This window comes from Chrysemys picta, chromosome 4 (assembly GCF_011386835.1).
Source record: "Chrysemys picta bellii isolate R12L10 chromosome 4, ASM1138683v2, whole genome shotgun sequence".
In the NCBI taxonomy this organism is placed as follows: domain Eukaryota; kingdom Metazoa; phylum Chordata; order Testudines; family Emydidae; genus Chrysemys; species Chrysemys picta.
Window position 1 is genome coordinate 64,154,456 of NC_088794.1, and position 17,202 is coordinate 64,171,657.

Below are 17,202 nucleotides of genomic sequence, written 5' to 3' on the forward strand. Positions count from 1 at the left end.
TTCAGTGTTAAATTATACTGTGTAAGTTGCACTGGAACATACATTTATCTAAAGCAGGGTGATTTTATAGATCCATAAAACCTACATTTTCTCTCATGTTCTTTTTTTCTTCCTTTCTTTGAGTTAGACACTCAAAGAAAACCTAAACCCGTAAAATAAACCTTCAAATGCTGCAGAAGGTCGGGCGCAGCTTTCATTACATATCTCTGCAATTAGAACTAATTTACTGCCTTGTGAGATGGGGGAAAATGTGCAAGGTTCTTCTTGGATAAATATACCTCTGTAAGAAAAGCACAGCTGCTCTGTTAAAGTTATCTCCTTGTATTCAGCAAGTATCAGGGTCATTCTTCCTGCTACATACCGCAGAACATTAATTAATGGGCCTGCAGCTGGTGGTACCACTTTGGCTGCTTCAGCCCAGCCTCTTATTCCATATTTCTTAGGTTTGTATGACTAATCTTGGACCATATCCCATCATTTCCTCCCCTTCCCCCCAGTACAAAAAGTACTTAAGTCTGCTGGAAGAATGCCAGTCTGTCATAGAAAGAACAGAAGTGTTGTTTCTTTGCTATTTTTATCATTTCTTCAAAAAAGAGGCACCATATTGTATTGGCAGTTGTATATTTCTAATCATCTTTCATATTATGTACTTTGGCCAAATCCTGTTTTTTCTATACTAGCCACAGGGAGTCCAAGGAACAGCTGAGCCAGTATGGGTCCACTGCACAGGGTTTCTCATGCACTAGCATGCAGAAGAGGTTGAAACAGGGCTGAAAGGGTGTGGAGCTTGTGAATCCATGGCTAGGTAGATCCACAGGTCATTACCCTCAGTTGCAGGGCCTTCAGCTGCCTCAGAATGAAATCCTGACCCCATTGAGGCCAATGGCAAATTCCCATTAACTTCAATGGAAGTAAGATTTCACCCTCAGGCTTTACCTTCAACTCCTAACTGCCTAGGGAAAGTTTGTGAACAATTGTTAATCTGTTTAGAATGAATCTATTTTATTTAGATAACGAATTATAGGAGTAGTTCTGCTATTCTGTGATCTGGAGGGAAGACTTCTCTCACCCATGCCTGTTCCAGGCTACTTCACCTTAGGGGTCTGGTTAAGGATTTGTCCCTCAGCACGCCTTATAAGCCAAACAAAAAGAAATGAAAACTGGCATCATTACTTTAATTGACTTAAGCCATTGCATGTTCTTACACTTAACATTGAGACCTTTAGAAGAAAAGCAGCATTAAAAGAAAAGCCAGGAAATTCAAAGGTGAAAACTCTACCTTTAATTCACAACTGTTGGAAAAAAGAAAGACTTGCACCAAAATGTAACTACTTTGCTGACACTCCATGTACCAGGACAACTGTCCAAAAGCCAGATCCACCACTAGCATCAGAGATGTTGAACAAAAGTCTGCCCTTTGTACCAGATATGTCTCTTTCAAGTGCCAGTATTCACAGGAATGTTTTTCCCCATTGTGCCACAACTACAGTGACTGCAGGGAGGACCAGAAGCAAAGGGGCTTAATGTCAGTTGTAACTCCTTGGTACTGACAACATCTGGAATTCAAGTCCTTAGCAAGAGTACAGTAAGACCCCACAAAGCTCTAGAAAATATGCTGGAGGGAATGCTTCTGCACTGGAAATTTCCAATTGTTGTCAATGAGACAGAGGCCAGGGGCTGCCCCCAGGAAAGATGGTGGGTCCCTCTTTCAAAATGGCCACTGCCTCCTGTTGTTTCCAATGGTATTAAAGGCAAATTGCCCTCTGGGAAAATAGTGGCTCCTTGTGCTGTTGAGGACCACTATCTTCCTTGTAATTATATCATGAGTAAAAAATGAACAAATATTTTTTGTCTTTAAAAATCAATTTAATCTTATCTGGAATTATAAGGGCTATTATGCACTAACCATAGTCAAATGATTGGCATCACTCCAAGGCAGAATTAAGGTTTTTAAGGATGCATTAATTGTGTATTTCCACACCTTAACATTTGGATTGTTTTTAAATTTAACCTTAATTCTGAATTTCCTAGGTTTGTAGTGTTTGTTTTTAGGAGAATTGCAACATTCCTGTAATGTGTTTTATGCTAATTTACTGATATGTATCCTCAACCTTAACTCCCTCTTAATATATTTTTATCTGGGAATAATAGGAGTCCAGGTTAGCTTTTTCAGAAGAAAATGAGTTAAAAGTGTTTGCTCGATCACAAACTGCTGCTGAAAGGGCAACCAACTTTTTGCACAATAAGAAGAGAGGCCTGTTTAAAATTGCAGATTTTTTCCCATTCTGCCCACTTTACCTGTTTCCTTTCTCATGTTTCTCCTCCTCTTTCTTCTTTTAAGCTTTATGTTTTAAAAAACCGAATTGGGAGGCTTACACCAACTCCCAGTTCATATATCTAACCTAAATTTTAGCTACAAATTTGCCCAATCACCTGTTGAAGGATGTGACTGTGCTAGGAGAGAAAGCAGTGGTTTCTAGAGAATGACAGAATCTTCCCCCCCCCCCCCGGAAAATTTCAAGTATTCGGCACAGATAATTGAAAATAAAAATATTTTGGCCAAAGCCTGCAATATTTCAATTCTGAAATGACACTACAGCTCCTCATGGTCCCAAACCCCTCTATAAGTTGGGCTGTGAGGAAGGACTACATCCCCCAAGATGCACCACAGCCTTCCTTTTTGGTGTGGGGAGGTGATGCATCATGGGAGATGAAGCCTGGCTGGGAAGCTTAGCCCCATTCCGTTTTTTGATGAAAAATCAAACATTTTTCATGGGAAAGAGATACTTTTTGTAAAACCTAATTTTCTGTAGAAAAACAGTTCTGACAGAATTTTCAACCAGCCATAGTGGTTTCCTAGTGGTTGGAGTGCCACTGCAGGAGGAGAGCTGGCATCCAAATATAACCACATCACTGTGGGGGTATGGAATTGCTCTGGTCACTACAAGATGTGTTAGCTGATAGTTTTTCCTTTTAACTAGATATTTTCAAAATTGTTTTATTTTCCTCCATTAATGTTTAAACCTAGGAGTAGGGCTTTCAGTTAGCACTTCAGTATAAATCTCAGTATCAGCCACATATTATCATGTTAGAGTTGGGTTTTACTGGCATTTTGGGGGCGGGGATTGTTTGTCCTCCAAATTAAACATATTCCATACAAATGAAAGTTTGTGGCTTAGTATGCCTTGTTTTGGGCTGCCCAGTTTTCAATACCTGAAAAGTACCTGATTTTCACAGAGTGGATGGTCAGCACTCCCTGAAAATCAGGCACTTTTAAAGTGCTCCAGGCTGGGCACCCATAATCACTAGTCACTTCTGAAAATGTTGGTCTAAAGATTTGACTGGAAGCATTCTACTTGGAAGCAGATCCTCCAATTCTTATCCATCTGAATGTACAGAGCACACACATGTTATCGGGAATGTTATTAATCAGCTTTGTACTCCATTTAACTGTCTAACACATAGATTGGTATTCTCATATGAGATACTTTTTGTCTTCCCTGCAGATTGGATGGTCCTGAGTCTACAATAGTCTGCTTCCTCACTTCACTTTCTCATTCATGATCATTGAAACACTTTAGGGAACTTGCAGGGCTGAATCTTTAAATGAGCAATAATTTATGGCTTTTGACTGAAGCCATTACTTGGCAGATAATGATGACCATTTTGAGGAATTAAGGACTTAGGCCAAGTCAAGGGCTCTTAACTAATTATTAACTTGCTAATGACCACCAGCAAAATCCATTATTCATTTTCCTATCTATTTAAAAGTATTGTAGGTTTGTTTTCCTCTTGGAGACCTGCTGCCACCATCAGAGACTCTTTGGTTTGACTCTAGGGATAATCAGTCCCATTTTCTTTGATAAGCCTATTTTGGTTCCACTTGTTGGTTGATGTTCTGCTGAAAAGCTGCACATTTACTTTCGTTCTGCTAGGATATAACCACATCAAGGAGAGCAGGGAGGCCAGGTCTTTATAGCAGGGGAAGAAGGTATTTCCTAGTGTCAGAGGCAGCACAAATATTGCTTTGCTTTTATTTTGCTTAGAACTATTGTGACCAATTTGCACCAGACTGATATCATCAGTTCATCTACACCAGCACTTTACAGGTAAGTAGGGTTTTTGGAAGTGGGTTTAATAAGCTTTCAAATGTTGTTGAACCTGAAAGGGAGGGAAACTCTTAAATAAAATGTATTTAATAATCTGAACCTGCTTTTTTGAAAGGTAAGGTATTCCCAGCAGCCTTTAGGTCAGTGAGTGACAAGAGTGTTTACTGTGCTGGTTTGTTAAGTAAGGAACTCCCTCCCCTGGACTTTCAGCTCAGACCATCTCTGTCCAGTTACTAAACTTACAGAAAATACTTCTCTGGGGTGTTTTCTGTTTTAAAGGTGTCCATTAAAGGTGCCCCCATTCCCTCCTCTTAATAATGCTGCTTTATTTTGTTTCTTAGGATTTCGTTTGGCTTATACAATGTTTTATAATGTTTACACTACTGTTTATTATAATGGTAACTGTACAGCAACCTGGACTCCTCATTGGTGGTGCTGGTGGGTGGATTTGTGGAACTCTATAAATAACATGACTTATGGTAAGGAGTGATTCACAGTTCATAAAAAGGGAATAAAATAATTATATGGAGTGAAACTAATGTGTAGAGTCAGTGATAATACTCAGGGGCTCACGTACTCCATGATGATTCCACAAAATGGAGTTTGCTGCAAAATTCCATCCTCCCCGCCTGCTTTTTGCTGCAGAATTATACTTCAGATTCTAAGTTTTCATTGTTTAAAAAGTATGTCTCTATGGCAGATAATTGTGAAGAAAATTTTTGAAGCCTGAAGCAAATGTAAACTAGTATAAGTAGCCTGAAACAACAATAATAGATAGCTCTTATACAGTGTTTTACATTCATAGATTTTCAAGAACTTTACAAAGGAAGGTGTAAAGTGGCCATATGTCCCAGTTTTATTGGGATAATCTTGTTTTTTTCATATGGTTTTCTATTGTCCCCAGCAATGTGTTACCTCAAGGGGAAGAAGGTAACGCTTCAAAGGAAATACTAGAGAGATGGTAGAGGGAAGATATAACAGGGAAAGCCCCTTTTCTCAGAAGCTGCAGACTCGGCTCCCTTCCGTGTCTGTCACCGGTGGTCTTAGCTACCCATAAAATATAATAAAATAAAGAAAAGACAAGATAATATGGTGCAAATAAAAGTAAGTGTATTAGGGATAAAAGGTACAGAAAAACTAGGGAAAATGGGGGGAGAAATACAAGAATAACACAGTGAAACAGCAAAACCATAAATCAGTAAAATAGTGGATCAGTGACTGACTCTGAGAGCTTGGAGCTCAGGCCCATAAACCCTCCCGTGGGATTCTACAAAACAATAAACAATACCCCAACACGGAAACCTTTCTCCTACTGATGCAGCAGATGTCACGTACAGGCGTGATGCCCAGGACCTACAACTCTTGGACTGATTTAGAGTCCTTGAGGAGGAACACTGGGGAGTCCAGACGACTGATGGTTCTCGTCGCTGGCGAGGAGACCCTCTGGGATGATGGACACCAGGAGATGCAGGATATAGGAATGACGATGACAGGACTCCTCTTCCTCAAACACACTACGGGATAGATGTTGTTCTTCGATCTCAGCTCTGGAGCTCTGTGAAGACCCGACCGTGTACGAACTGTCGCTGGAATGGACAGCCCCGCGCAGGCGCTGAACAAGACCTTATAAAGCCTTTTTGGCGGGAAGAGTTCTGAGGTGATGGAACACTGAGGGTTTTGGCGGGAAAAACCGGTTCTGACTGGTTTAAGCTAGAGTCTGTGTAGCAAAATAAGTCCCCTCTCAGAGATGGAGTTCAAAGTTAGAGTTCATGTACTCCATTTTGAATTTCAGTTTTAAAGTCAGTGATTCACTTCAGTATTTTAAAAACATCTTATTAATAGCTAAGTGAAACAGTACATTTCATCTAACATATCCCCTCCTTGGGACCTTTTTCCTTAACTATGGACAAAAGGTTCCAAACAATTTAATACAACATCAAACATTAATAACATGAATTACAACAATGCATATGATAAATATTTACAGAGCATTCCAACCAGAAATATCAAAAGGAACTTGTTTATACTTTCTCCTTGCTTTCTTATATTTACATATTAACACAGTTAACATAACCATGTACACAATCAGAATAAATTGAATAATTAAAACAACCACAACTGGATGTAGAAGAATATACCACATTGATCTTATACTTCCCATGTCGGTATACAGGATAGATTCCCACCAATGGACAGAGGTGGTTTCATCCTTAATCTTTTTTGTAATTTGTCTAATCTTGGAGATAGAATGTTGCACAGTGAGAATAGTTTTACTTCCTTCCAATTTCAAATTATTCAAATACTGAGCTAATTTTTCATGGTGTAACAACTTTTGAATAACCTTCAGATTTGCTCCAACATGGATGGGTGTCAACGTATTGTACAATTTATATTCATTGAACATTTCTTTGATATATACATTATGTACAGATACATTGATATCACAACCCATTAACTGTATGACCTTACATATACATAAATTTCCTATTCCTGAATTATTAACTTTATACAAATTATTAACTAAGAAATATGGACATAAACTTCGGATACAAAAACAACCAGAATTCACTTGTACTATGGCAGAGGCTTTACTGAGGGAATGGTGAAACACTTCATAAGAGCAAGTTCCCTCTACAGGGTCTAGGCACGTGGAATCCTCCTCCCACACTTGGGTAGTGCAGGTATATCCCAAGTTGGGTTGATAGACGCATGCTTGCAGATTTATAGGGACGTATGAATTATTAGCGTTAACATGTACCCATTTATGTTCTTCTATAGGGACTAGTAGGGACTGGTTAGCATATATCCCCAAAGCAACAAGAGGATATATGGTTTCTTGATTAGCTGATTTTAAAGTAAGAATCAAGGCCATGATCGTATCGTTGTGCTGGAAGTAAGTGAACGTCAATAATTGCCACCATTGGTGATGTATTTTCTCAAAATCATTGGCGTCCTCATAGATGATTTTCTTCAATTCCAAAGGTAACTGCTGGTTAAAACCATCTCTGATGATAGCCTTGGCTACCGTTATCAACCATTGCTGAGCTTCTACGCATGCTAGGGCTTCTGAGATATTAGATTGGAGAATATCCAATGCTCCCAGTATTCGCAGGTGGTCTTGCTCTTGAATTTTAAGCCAATACGGAAGAATTTTAGTGATATCAAATGTTGTAGTTCCTAGAGCGTGAAATGCAGAAGTCAATGGTTCGGCAAGGGAGGCGGCATCATGACCTACCTGACCAATTCGATTTGCTAGTATTTGTTGGTCTACTGTATTTAATACGCTTAATCCAGCTCCAATTCCCCCTAGCACCTTTGCCACTAAATCACGTTTCTGCCTAGTAGATGAGTTGGAAGCAGGAGGGAGCACTCCTTGAACCCAGGCTCTCCATCCTACTAAAAGTGGCTCTGTATATAGGGCACATTGATTATATACTGATGTTATAGATAATTGTAGAGGCATGATAATCCTTTTGATTGAATATTGAGGATCTATCATTAAAGTTCTGGTTACGTCCTTTTTAATGGTTAGAGGTCCTACATGATAAATGGGAGGTGGCGTTACCACGTGTATTTCCTTTGTATATTCAAACTCCAGCGGGCCTCTCACAGTCCATAGTCCAGAATGATTGACCATAACATTTATAGTATAATTAATTACACACAATTCCCTGAATTTATTTACATCGTTGTCCGATATACAATATCTTGAGGTAGTATGTTGTTTCAATGAAATGTTATAGCCCAACAAAGAGGAATTACAGGTTAATTTTAATATAGTAATATTCTGATTAGGAGGTTTTATGGAAATATTTACAAAATCTATATGGGTTTGTTGATGGTACATTTTTATGGATATGTTCAATTTTCCGGGTTTAACTAAAGAAGGAGATAAGATGTCAAATGCTACACATTGATAAAGGTCTTTATGGCAGTTGTCAAACATCACTTCAGGCATACTCCATGTACAACCATATCCTGGACGTATAGGTCCAAAACGCTGTACTGGGTTGTGGGTGGTAACAGTGTCAGGTAATATAACCGACTGATTCTGAGCATACTCAAAAACATCCAGGTAGCAACGTTCCATGACCTTATAAGCTCTAAGGGTTACCCATTCCCAATTTTTATGATCGTTTGCCTCTCTTTTCCCTCTTCCGTGATATCCAATTCTGAAAACATTAACTGGTTTTTTAGTAGTCGCTTGAGGTACCGTTGTTGTACTACTTTTTGTAGAGCTTTCTTGTTGTTTTCTTTGTGTTTGACGTCTTCTTGTATTTGGTGGGATTTTATTCCTCCATCGATATATTATTTGAGGGTTAACCTGACATCCTAAATATTCGTTCATCTTAATAGGAAAGAATTTACTTCCTTTCAGAGTTACATTGAAAGTTGGTGGTAAATCCCGTTTCCTCCGGCGTCTGTAAATATCCTCTGGAAATGGCTTTGTAGGAGCTTCAAGTGGTGCCATTCCTCCCGTTTGAGTGTTGGTTCTTTCATTGACATATTCCTCATTTTCCTTTTGTGTTTCCAATTCCTTCCCTTGGTCATACATGAAAGATATTTTTCTGTGTGTCTTACATATCCAGTATTCATTTCTCTTAATTATTAAACTTCTACAGGTCCATAAACTTAACCAAGTTATAACTATGTACATCAGAAATTTTCCAGTAGTCTTCATATTTCCTTTGTTCGGCATCCTGTGGATGAAAACAAGACAATTAGTTGATCCTTATGGTGGTTTTTCATCACTTGTTCTATTACTTTCTGTTCTAGATGGATTAGTACAGATGTTTCCTTTCCATAATTTTAATTGTGAGCTATGGAACCACTTTTGTACTTTACGTTTTCCGGTCTTCAATTCTAGTTGATAAGTTGTTGGACTGGCTTTATTGACGATAGTTACTGGTCCAACCCATCTTGGACTTAATGGATGGTTCTTTTCAGAAAAATACTTAAAGAGAACTTGATCCCCTATGTTCCACTCTAAATGTTTTAAATTGTTGTTCAGTCTTTGATCCATCTTATGAATATTTCCTTTTAAATTAACCGCCACTGCCCTTTGCACTTCTGATATGGTATTTAACACTGATTTTATGTAATTGTCCGTCACCATTCTAGGTTTATACTCGTCCGGTGGTACCCCTCCTGGCATCCACCATTGCTCAGGCGTTACCATAGGTCTTCCGAAAAGTGCTTCATACGGAGTGAATCCATGGACGCTCACTGTGGATCTGATTGCCATCAGGATGAGAGGTAGATGTCTGTCCCAATTCTTTCCTGATGAATCAATTACCTTCCTCAGTGCAGTTTTTAAAGTGCGGTTTGATCTTTCTACTAACCCAGAAGCTTGTGGGTGACCAGCTACATGAAATCTTTGGCGTATTCCTAAGGCTATACACAATTGTTTAGTTAATTCTCCGGTAAAGTGCGTGCCTTGATCGGAATCAATAATTCGAGGTAGTCCGAATCGACTGAACGTATTTTCTAACAGCAATTTTACTGTCGCACCTGCAGTGCAATTCCTAGTTGGGTACCCTTCTATCCACTTGGTAAAAGGATCTATTACCACCAGGCAGTATACATTTCCTCGGTTAGTTCTAGGTAAGGGTCCAATAAAGTCTATCTGCACTCGAATCCATGGGCCATCTACCGGTTGATGAAGTAGAGGTCCCTTTTTTATCCTTATATCAGGATTATTGTGGGCGCATCTTAAACAGTTGTTAATAAAGTGCTCAGTATCTCGGATTATCTCAGGCCACCATCCTACCGTAGCTAGCCTTTGTAGAGTCTTTTGGAGTCCAAAGTGTCCTTGTTGATGAGCCAGTTGGATTAACTCCCTTCGCAATATGTTTGGAATCACTAATATTGGAATCAAGGTATCGTTATCAGTATTTTCATAATTGTCTTTTGTTGCCATGATTAGTCCAGATGTATGTCGAGTGATGAGGTATGTTTTGTGTTTTCCATCTTTTAGCAGCTTCTTAATTTCAGGATCTTGTTCTTGCAATTGTACTATATCTTGATGATCTGTATGGTCCACAGGTTTATTTGCACTTATATTAGCTTCTACCTTGTCCCATCTTGTTTCAGGTCCCATTACCGCTGCTTGCTTTGCTAACTTATCCACTTTGCTGTTTAATATGGATATCTCTGCCTGATTCCTTCTGTGTGCTCTTACTTTGAATAGATAAGTATCTCCCCTCCTAGCTTCTGCTAAGTTCCATGCATGCATGAGATAGCCAGCATATGCCACTGGATGATTATCTGCGGATTTCATATCCCGCTGTTTCCATACTATCATCCAGTCTAACAAGGCTCTCATAGCCCAATCAGAGTCTGTACAGATGGTGATATTGGCAGTCGATTCAGCATTTTCTAAAGCCACTATGATGGCCACAACTTCAGCCGCTTGTGCAGAATGGTATGACACGGTTCCTTGATAGATCTTGTCCGAAGCGACATGAAGTGCTGCATATCCGGTAGCAGCCTTCCCATCTTTAAAAAGGCTACTGCCATCGACTACCCATAATTCTCTGTTACTGGCTTTTGCATTTTCATAGCATGATTCAAGTTTAAAGGGGGATACAATTTCTGGAATTTTGATGTTAGGTAGAGGACAATCATGATTATTTATACATATTTCCTCAGTTATTGGCGGGCAAAGTGCAAAAGGTGCAGAAATAGGTGTGTTGATCTTCTCTACTTGTACCTCTTTATTCAGGAGGGCAAGTGTCCAATTGGCAAGTCTAGGGTGGCTGACTCGCCCTGCATTAGCTTTACCTGATATGACATATTGCACTGGTGTATGGGTGGTTTTTAGTACAATAGGGGCCATTCCTATTAAATACTCCCAATGGGAGATGGCCCAAACTAATGCAAGTACTTCCTTTTCGCACGTTGTATACTGTTTTTCTACTTCTGAAAGGACCTTAGATCCATATGCCACTGGTTTTAAGGAGGATCCACTCTGTTGTAATAATATTGCACTAATCGCCGTCTTGGTTGCTGCCAGTTGTAGATGGAAGGGCTGGTTGATTTGAGGGTATGCAAGTGCCGGTGCAGTCATCAAGGCTTGTTTCAGGTCCATCACTGCTTGCTGCTCTTCAGTTCCCCAAGTCCATTTTTGATTTTTCCTTAAAAGTTTATAGAGAGGTCTGGCCTTTTCGCTATAGTTTTCAATAAAATCCCTTGAAAATCCAACCAATCCAAGGAATGATCGTAAAGTGCTTACATCTGTCGGGGCAGGCAGCTTAGATATGAGTTCTATTCTCGAAATATCCGGTTTTCTGCCTGTGGGTCCAAGCTGAACTCCCAAGTAAGTCACTTGCTGCTGGACCAACTGAGCCTTGCTAGGATTGATTAAGAATCCAGCTTTTTTCAATGCTTCCAGAACCTCATCTAAAGCAGCACAATTATCTTCTCTGGTCTGTGTGGCAATTAGGATGTCATCTACGTAACTTATGATGTTGCTAGAATAAGTCAGATTCTTCCACAGGGCGGCCACCAACCGATGGCACAGACTTGGGGCGTTATGATAGCCTTGTGGGACCCTGGTGAAGGTTAGCTGTCGGTCATCAAAAGTAAAAGCAAACTTGTAAAACGAAGAAGGGTGGAGAGGTATTGAAAAGAATGCATTTGAAATGTCCAATACAGAAAACCAACAGGCACCTTCTGTGATTAAAGCCATCACCTCAGGGAATTTTGCCACTACAGGAGCTAGTCTTGGGGTAACATGATTTAGCCCTCTATAATCAACAGTAAGTCTCCATGATTTATTATCTGCCTTCCTAACAGGCCAAATAGGCGAATTGCATATGCTTTGGCATTGAATTAGCACTCCTTGCTCTAAAAGTGCATCGATGGTTGGTTTAATTCCCTCCTTTGCCTCGATGGAATACTTATACTGTCTTAGTGGTTTGGGGTCTGGTCCTTCTACCTTCACAGAAGCCTCTACTTTTCCACAACTGAGTTTAGTTGGAGCGAAAACCATGAGATGTTTCTGGGTAATCAGTTTGATGTCCTCTTCCCATTCAGGAAGAATCAGTTTATCTGGCGTCTTAAACGCATATATCCTATGGGCTGCTGGAATTATAAGACCCGCCTCTTCATCTTTCACTTGACACAATATGTTATTTGGTAAGTCCACCACTATCTGTAATTTCCTTAATAGATCTATTCCCAAGATGCCACTTCCGTCTAATTGTTGTAAACCAAAGGAAGCTTGGGTTGACAGATGTCCTACAGAACAAGTAATAAAATCAGTGAAAGGTATAGTACTTTCCTTTCCATTGTATGACTGAAGAGATTTAATATCCTTAACTGGAATATTCCTGATGATTGAATTTGCTTTTGTGCAAAGTAGGCTGGTAGATGCCCCGGTGTCTACCAATGCCTTTTGTTTAATGCTACCGAAACTTCCCTTTAATTGAATTTCTACAGTGGGTCTACCCCAGTAGTCGTTAACTAGGGGGGCCACAAACCCAGGGGCTTGGGAAGCCCGGCCACCTCAATTAGATTGGAGTGAGGTGGATGCTATAGGAGCATTAGAGTTCTTACTTGCTGAGCCTTGTGATGTTTCATATTGTGCTAATTTCAGGAACATGTCCTCTGCTGATAACCTCTGCTTCACTAGACTGTCCCATGATTCATATTTGCTGAGTCTTTTTAATAGCACCTTTTTCATGATTTTCATTTCCTCAGCAGAGCCACTGAACATTTTGTTAGTAAATTCTGGGGGTTTATATTGTTGCTGTATTGGAGTTTTGCCTTGGCTTTTATCGGTAGAGGTTTTGTTATTGAAAGCTGCCACCCTTCTCTTAGCTCCTCCACCAGGGTAGGCTAGCTGTTGTAACTCGTAAACCTCTCTAGCCCTGCCTTCTAATTCAGCCATAGGTGTAACACGAGCAACCACAGGACCCATTCCCAACCGGATATTAGGTGTTAAACCTTGTACATATAATTCTCTTAATTCAGGTATGTCATAATCAATAACCCCTCCACGATTGACTCCCAAACCAGCTAACCAGAATAACAATTTTTTTCGCATCATATACCTTTCTGGTCGTTCCTCTGGCATTTGCTTTTCAGCATATGCTTTACCCAGTAGGTTGTCATAAGGAAAATACAATTTAAAAACACACTTATATATGGTATGTTGTTCAGTATTGGTATCCACCATGATGCCATATGGTAATACTGCAAAATCCTCAGCTGACATGCATTCCCTTAAGAGTGCTACCATATCCTCCTGGCTGACATTAGGTGTTGCTGATAATTTTGCCAGCCAGTTCAATACCGTTTCCTTATTACAAATTCCCATTTGCTTTCCCAAAGCTCTAGTTTGTTCCGGGGTCAAAGCCCTAGTTTCATGTTTCACAGTTGGGGGTCTGTTGTTATCATATTGGGTTACAGTGGTTACAATAGGGGCCAACGGGCATCCCCTGTCTACCAACATGGCCTCCTCACTACTGTGAGGTGCTGAGGGTTCCAATCTTTTACCCACTGAGGGACCTGGTGGTGAGTCCTCAGTTTCCGAGTCGGAACTTGACTCTTGAAATTCGGACTTAAAAGCTGCCAAAGGATTCATTTCGATGGCACTCATAACACCCTTGGCCAATTGTAGCTGCTTCTGCAGCTTGTCAATGCGGCGATTGCAGGCCACATGATTGACAGACCCTAAATTAACATTATGGGCTTCCTTCAGGAGCTGGCGCACTACTGCCTGCGATTCCTGAAGTTCTCTGCCTTTTATTTCAGCAGCAGTTTCTGCATCTGTAACCCTTGTATTAAGATTCCTCAGCTGTTGTTCGAGCTGGGAAACCTGTAAGGTCAGGCTATTTATTTTAGCAGTTGCCAGTTGCTCTTCGGCAGCCTGCCTTTCACCTTGTTGTTTTAGCTGCTGCTTCTCAACAAGTGCTTGCTCTGTCTGTTGTTTAAGCAGTGACACTTGTGAATTCAGTTCTCGGCTGACCATAGCCAAGCCGTATATGAGAGCACATTTTCGTGCTTTCTTGTTAGGGGTAGGTTTACAGGTGGAATACCGAGCCCATAAGGTGGAAAACTTGTCCAAGGAATCAACCCCTGCCAATGACTCCTTCTTCCAAGGATTTTTGCCCTTTCCAAATAAATCCACACTAAAGTCCACTGAGTTTTTATTTGTCTGGGACGTCCATCCTTGGAGGCTGAAAACTTGATCCATCTTCTGCTGCTGGGTTATAGATTGCTTACCCAATCCAAGGAAAAAGATTACACCGTTTGAAAATAGAGAGACCTTAGAAAAGAGACCGCTTCCAGCTGCGGCTCTAAGGCCTAGGCAAAGGCAACCTAAATTTTCGGGAGAAGGCCACAGCCGCTCCCCTACTAACTGTTGCCTTGCCAAAAGAAAGAGTGGTAACCCTTTTGGGGCCCGGTACCACTCCGTGTTCGGTTATTAGCAACCGGACACTAGCGGTGCTAGTATGGGGCCTACTAGCCACGCTACCTGCTTCTGGGCGGGGGTCCAGGCGTCCCTGCAACCCTTATCGCCAATAACAGGATTTCCCAGGGCGGAATAAATTCCGTCCCTCACCCAGGGAGTAATGGAAGGGGGGCTCTCACCCGGACACTATACCTTCCCTCGGATCATGCTTCCGTAGGGGGGGAAGTAGGCACAGTTCCAATTCCACACGAATTCCCTCCCCGAGTCAATTGGACCGTCACAGTCACTGTCACAAATAAACAAGCTAAAGCATAACAAGACTCTAATGGGGTAACTAATCCCCAAGAGAGTCCTGCCGCGGTCGCCAGAAATGTTACCTCAAGGGGAAGAAGGTAACGCTTCAAAGGAAATACTAGAGAGATGGTAGAGGGAAGATATAACAGGGAAAGCCCCTTTTCTCAGAAGCTGCAGACTCGGCTCCCTTCCGTGTCTGTCACCGGTGGTCTTAGCTACCCATAAAATATAATAAAATAAAGAAAAGACAAGATAATATGGTGCAAATAAAAGTAAGTGTATTAGGGATAAAAGGTACAGAAAAACTAGGGAAAATGGGGGGAGAAATACAAGAATAACACAGTGAAACAGCAAAACCATAAATCAGTAAAATAGTGGATCAGTGACTGACTCTGAGAGCTTGGAGCTCAGGCCCATAAACCCTCCCGTGGGATTCTACAAAACAATAAACAATACCCCAACACGGAAACCTTTCTCCTACTGATGCAGCAGATGTCACGTACAGGCGTGATGCCCAGGACCTACAACTCTTGGACTGATTTAGAGTCCTTGAGGAGGAACACTGGGGAGTCCAGACGACTGATGGTTCTCGTCGCTGGCGAGGAGACCCTCTGGGATGATGGACACCAGGAGATGCAGGATATAGGAATGACGATGACAGGACTCCTCTTCCTCAAACACACTACGGGATAGATGTTGTTCTTCGATCTCAGCTCTGGAGCTCTGCGAAGACCCGACCGTGTACGAACTGTCGCTGGAATGGACAGCCCCGCGCAGGCGCTGAACAAGACCTTATAAAGCCTTTTTGGCGGGAAGAGTTCTGAGGTGATGGAACACTGAGGGTTTTGGCGGGAAAAACCGGTTCTGACTGGTTTAAGCTAGAGTCTGTGTAGCAAAATAAGTCCCCTCTCAGAGATGGAGTTCAAAGTTAGAGTTCATGTACTCCATTTTGAATTTCAGTTTTAAAGTCAGTGATTCACTTCAGTATTTTAAAAACATCTTATTAATAGCTAAGTGAAACAGTACATTTCATCTAACAAATGTCTTTCAAGACACATGATATATCCTGTAATTTAATTCCTTCTATCAAAACATTTTTATTGACTACAAAAAATATTCAAGATCTATTGCTATAGTGAGCAAGATATGCTCGCTTTATTTATTTATTTATTTATTTATTATTTGTATTGCAATAGCTCTTGGGAACCCAAGTCACAGCCCAATACCCCATTGTGCTAGGCACTATACCAGGGGTTTGCAACCTGCGCACGCATGCCAAAGGCGGCACGCGGGCTGATTTTTGGTGGCATGCTGCTGCCAGCCGGGGTCCTGGCCGCCGGCCCTGCTCAGCCCGCTGACAGCCTGGATGGACAGAACCCGGGCCGGCAGTGGGCTGAGCAGGGCCAGTGGCTGGGACCCCAGACCGACAGCAGGATGAGCCGCTCAGCCTGCTGCCAGTCTGGGTCCTGGCCGCCGGCCCCTTGCCAGCCGGGGTCCCGGCCACCGGCCCCGCTCAGCCCGTTGCTGGTCTGGATGGACGGAAACCAGCCGGCAGCAGGCTGAGCAGGGCCGGGACCCCGGCTGGCAGGGGCCGGCGGACGGAACCCCAGATCGGCAGCGGGCTGAGCGGCTCAGCCCTCTGCCAGTCTGGGGTTCCGTCTGCTGCCCGCGCTGCTGTTCTGGCACGCAAAACCTTTTACGAGCACGCCAAACCTTAAATTAATGAAGACTTGGCCCACCACTTCTCAAAGGTTGCCGACCCCTGCACTATACAAACACTGAACAAAAAGATGGTCCTACCCCCAAAAGCTTAGGAACAATCTGATGGAAGGAGCATTGTGTTTGGAGCGTAGAGAAAAACTGATACATAAAAGCTGTTCTTTTGCTCAAAGTGAAAGTTAAAGACACTTGTTCAATGTTTTGTGATAAATACATTTAGACACAAAGTTACTGGGGGAAAAAACACCCCGTTCTGAGAAACATGTATGCGCCACTGTGGAGTCAGAAGCTGGCAGTAGCAACACTTTTCAACATGGTTTTTCTTTAGTCTGACTGTTTCACAGCTGTAAAAATGTCTTAAAAGTATCCCAAATTTTGACTTTTAAAATCTGATCACCTTAAGCAAGTCTTCTCATCCTCATTTTACAGATGGGGGCGGGGTAAAATTGAGGCCCAGAGAGGAGAAGTGACTTGCCCAAGGTCACATAACTAATCAGTGGTATAGCTGAGACTAGGATTCCTGAACCCCATCCAGTCATTTCTGCCCTGTCCACAAAGAGGAATGGAAGATGAAATGCATTCCTGTCTCATTGCCAAAAGTTTCATCCCATGAGTGCTCCAAACCCCAATTGTCTCCCACACCTTCTCAGGAGTCCAAAG

General features: G+C 41.6%; 1 long non-coding RNA gene across 3 annotated transcripts in view; it reads right to left on the reverse strand.

Moving 5' to 3' along the window:
* The window catches only part of LOC122174384 (uncharacterized), a 92,225-nt gene that overhangs the window by 50,355 nt on the left and 24,668 nt on the right, over positions 1 to 17,202 (reverse strand). The window contains exon 3 of one of the 3 annotated variants that reach the window (XR_010600554.1): positions 5,198 to 15,546. The exons of the other annotated variants lie outside the window; for them this stretch is intronic. This is a non-coding gene — a long non-coding RNA (uncharacterized LOC122174384). Of the gene's footprint in view, positions 1 to 5,197; positions 15,547 to 17,202 lie in introns of those variants that run through there. 3 annotated transcript variants of the gene reach the window in all.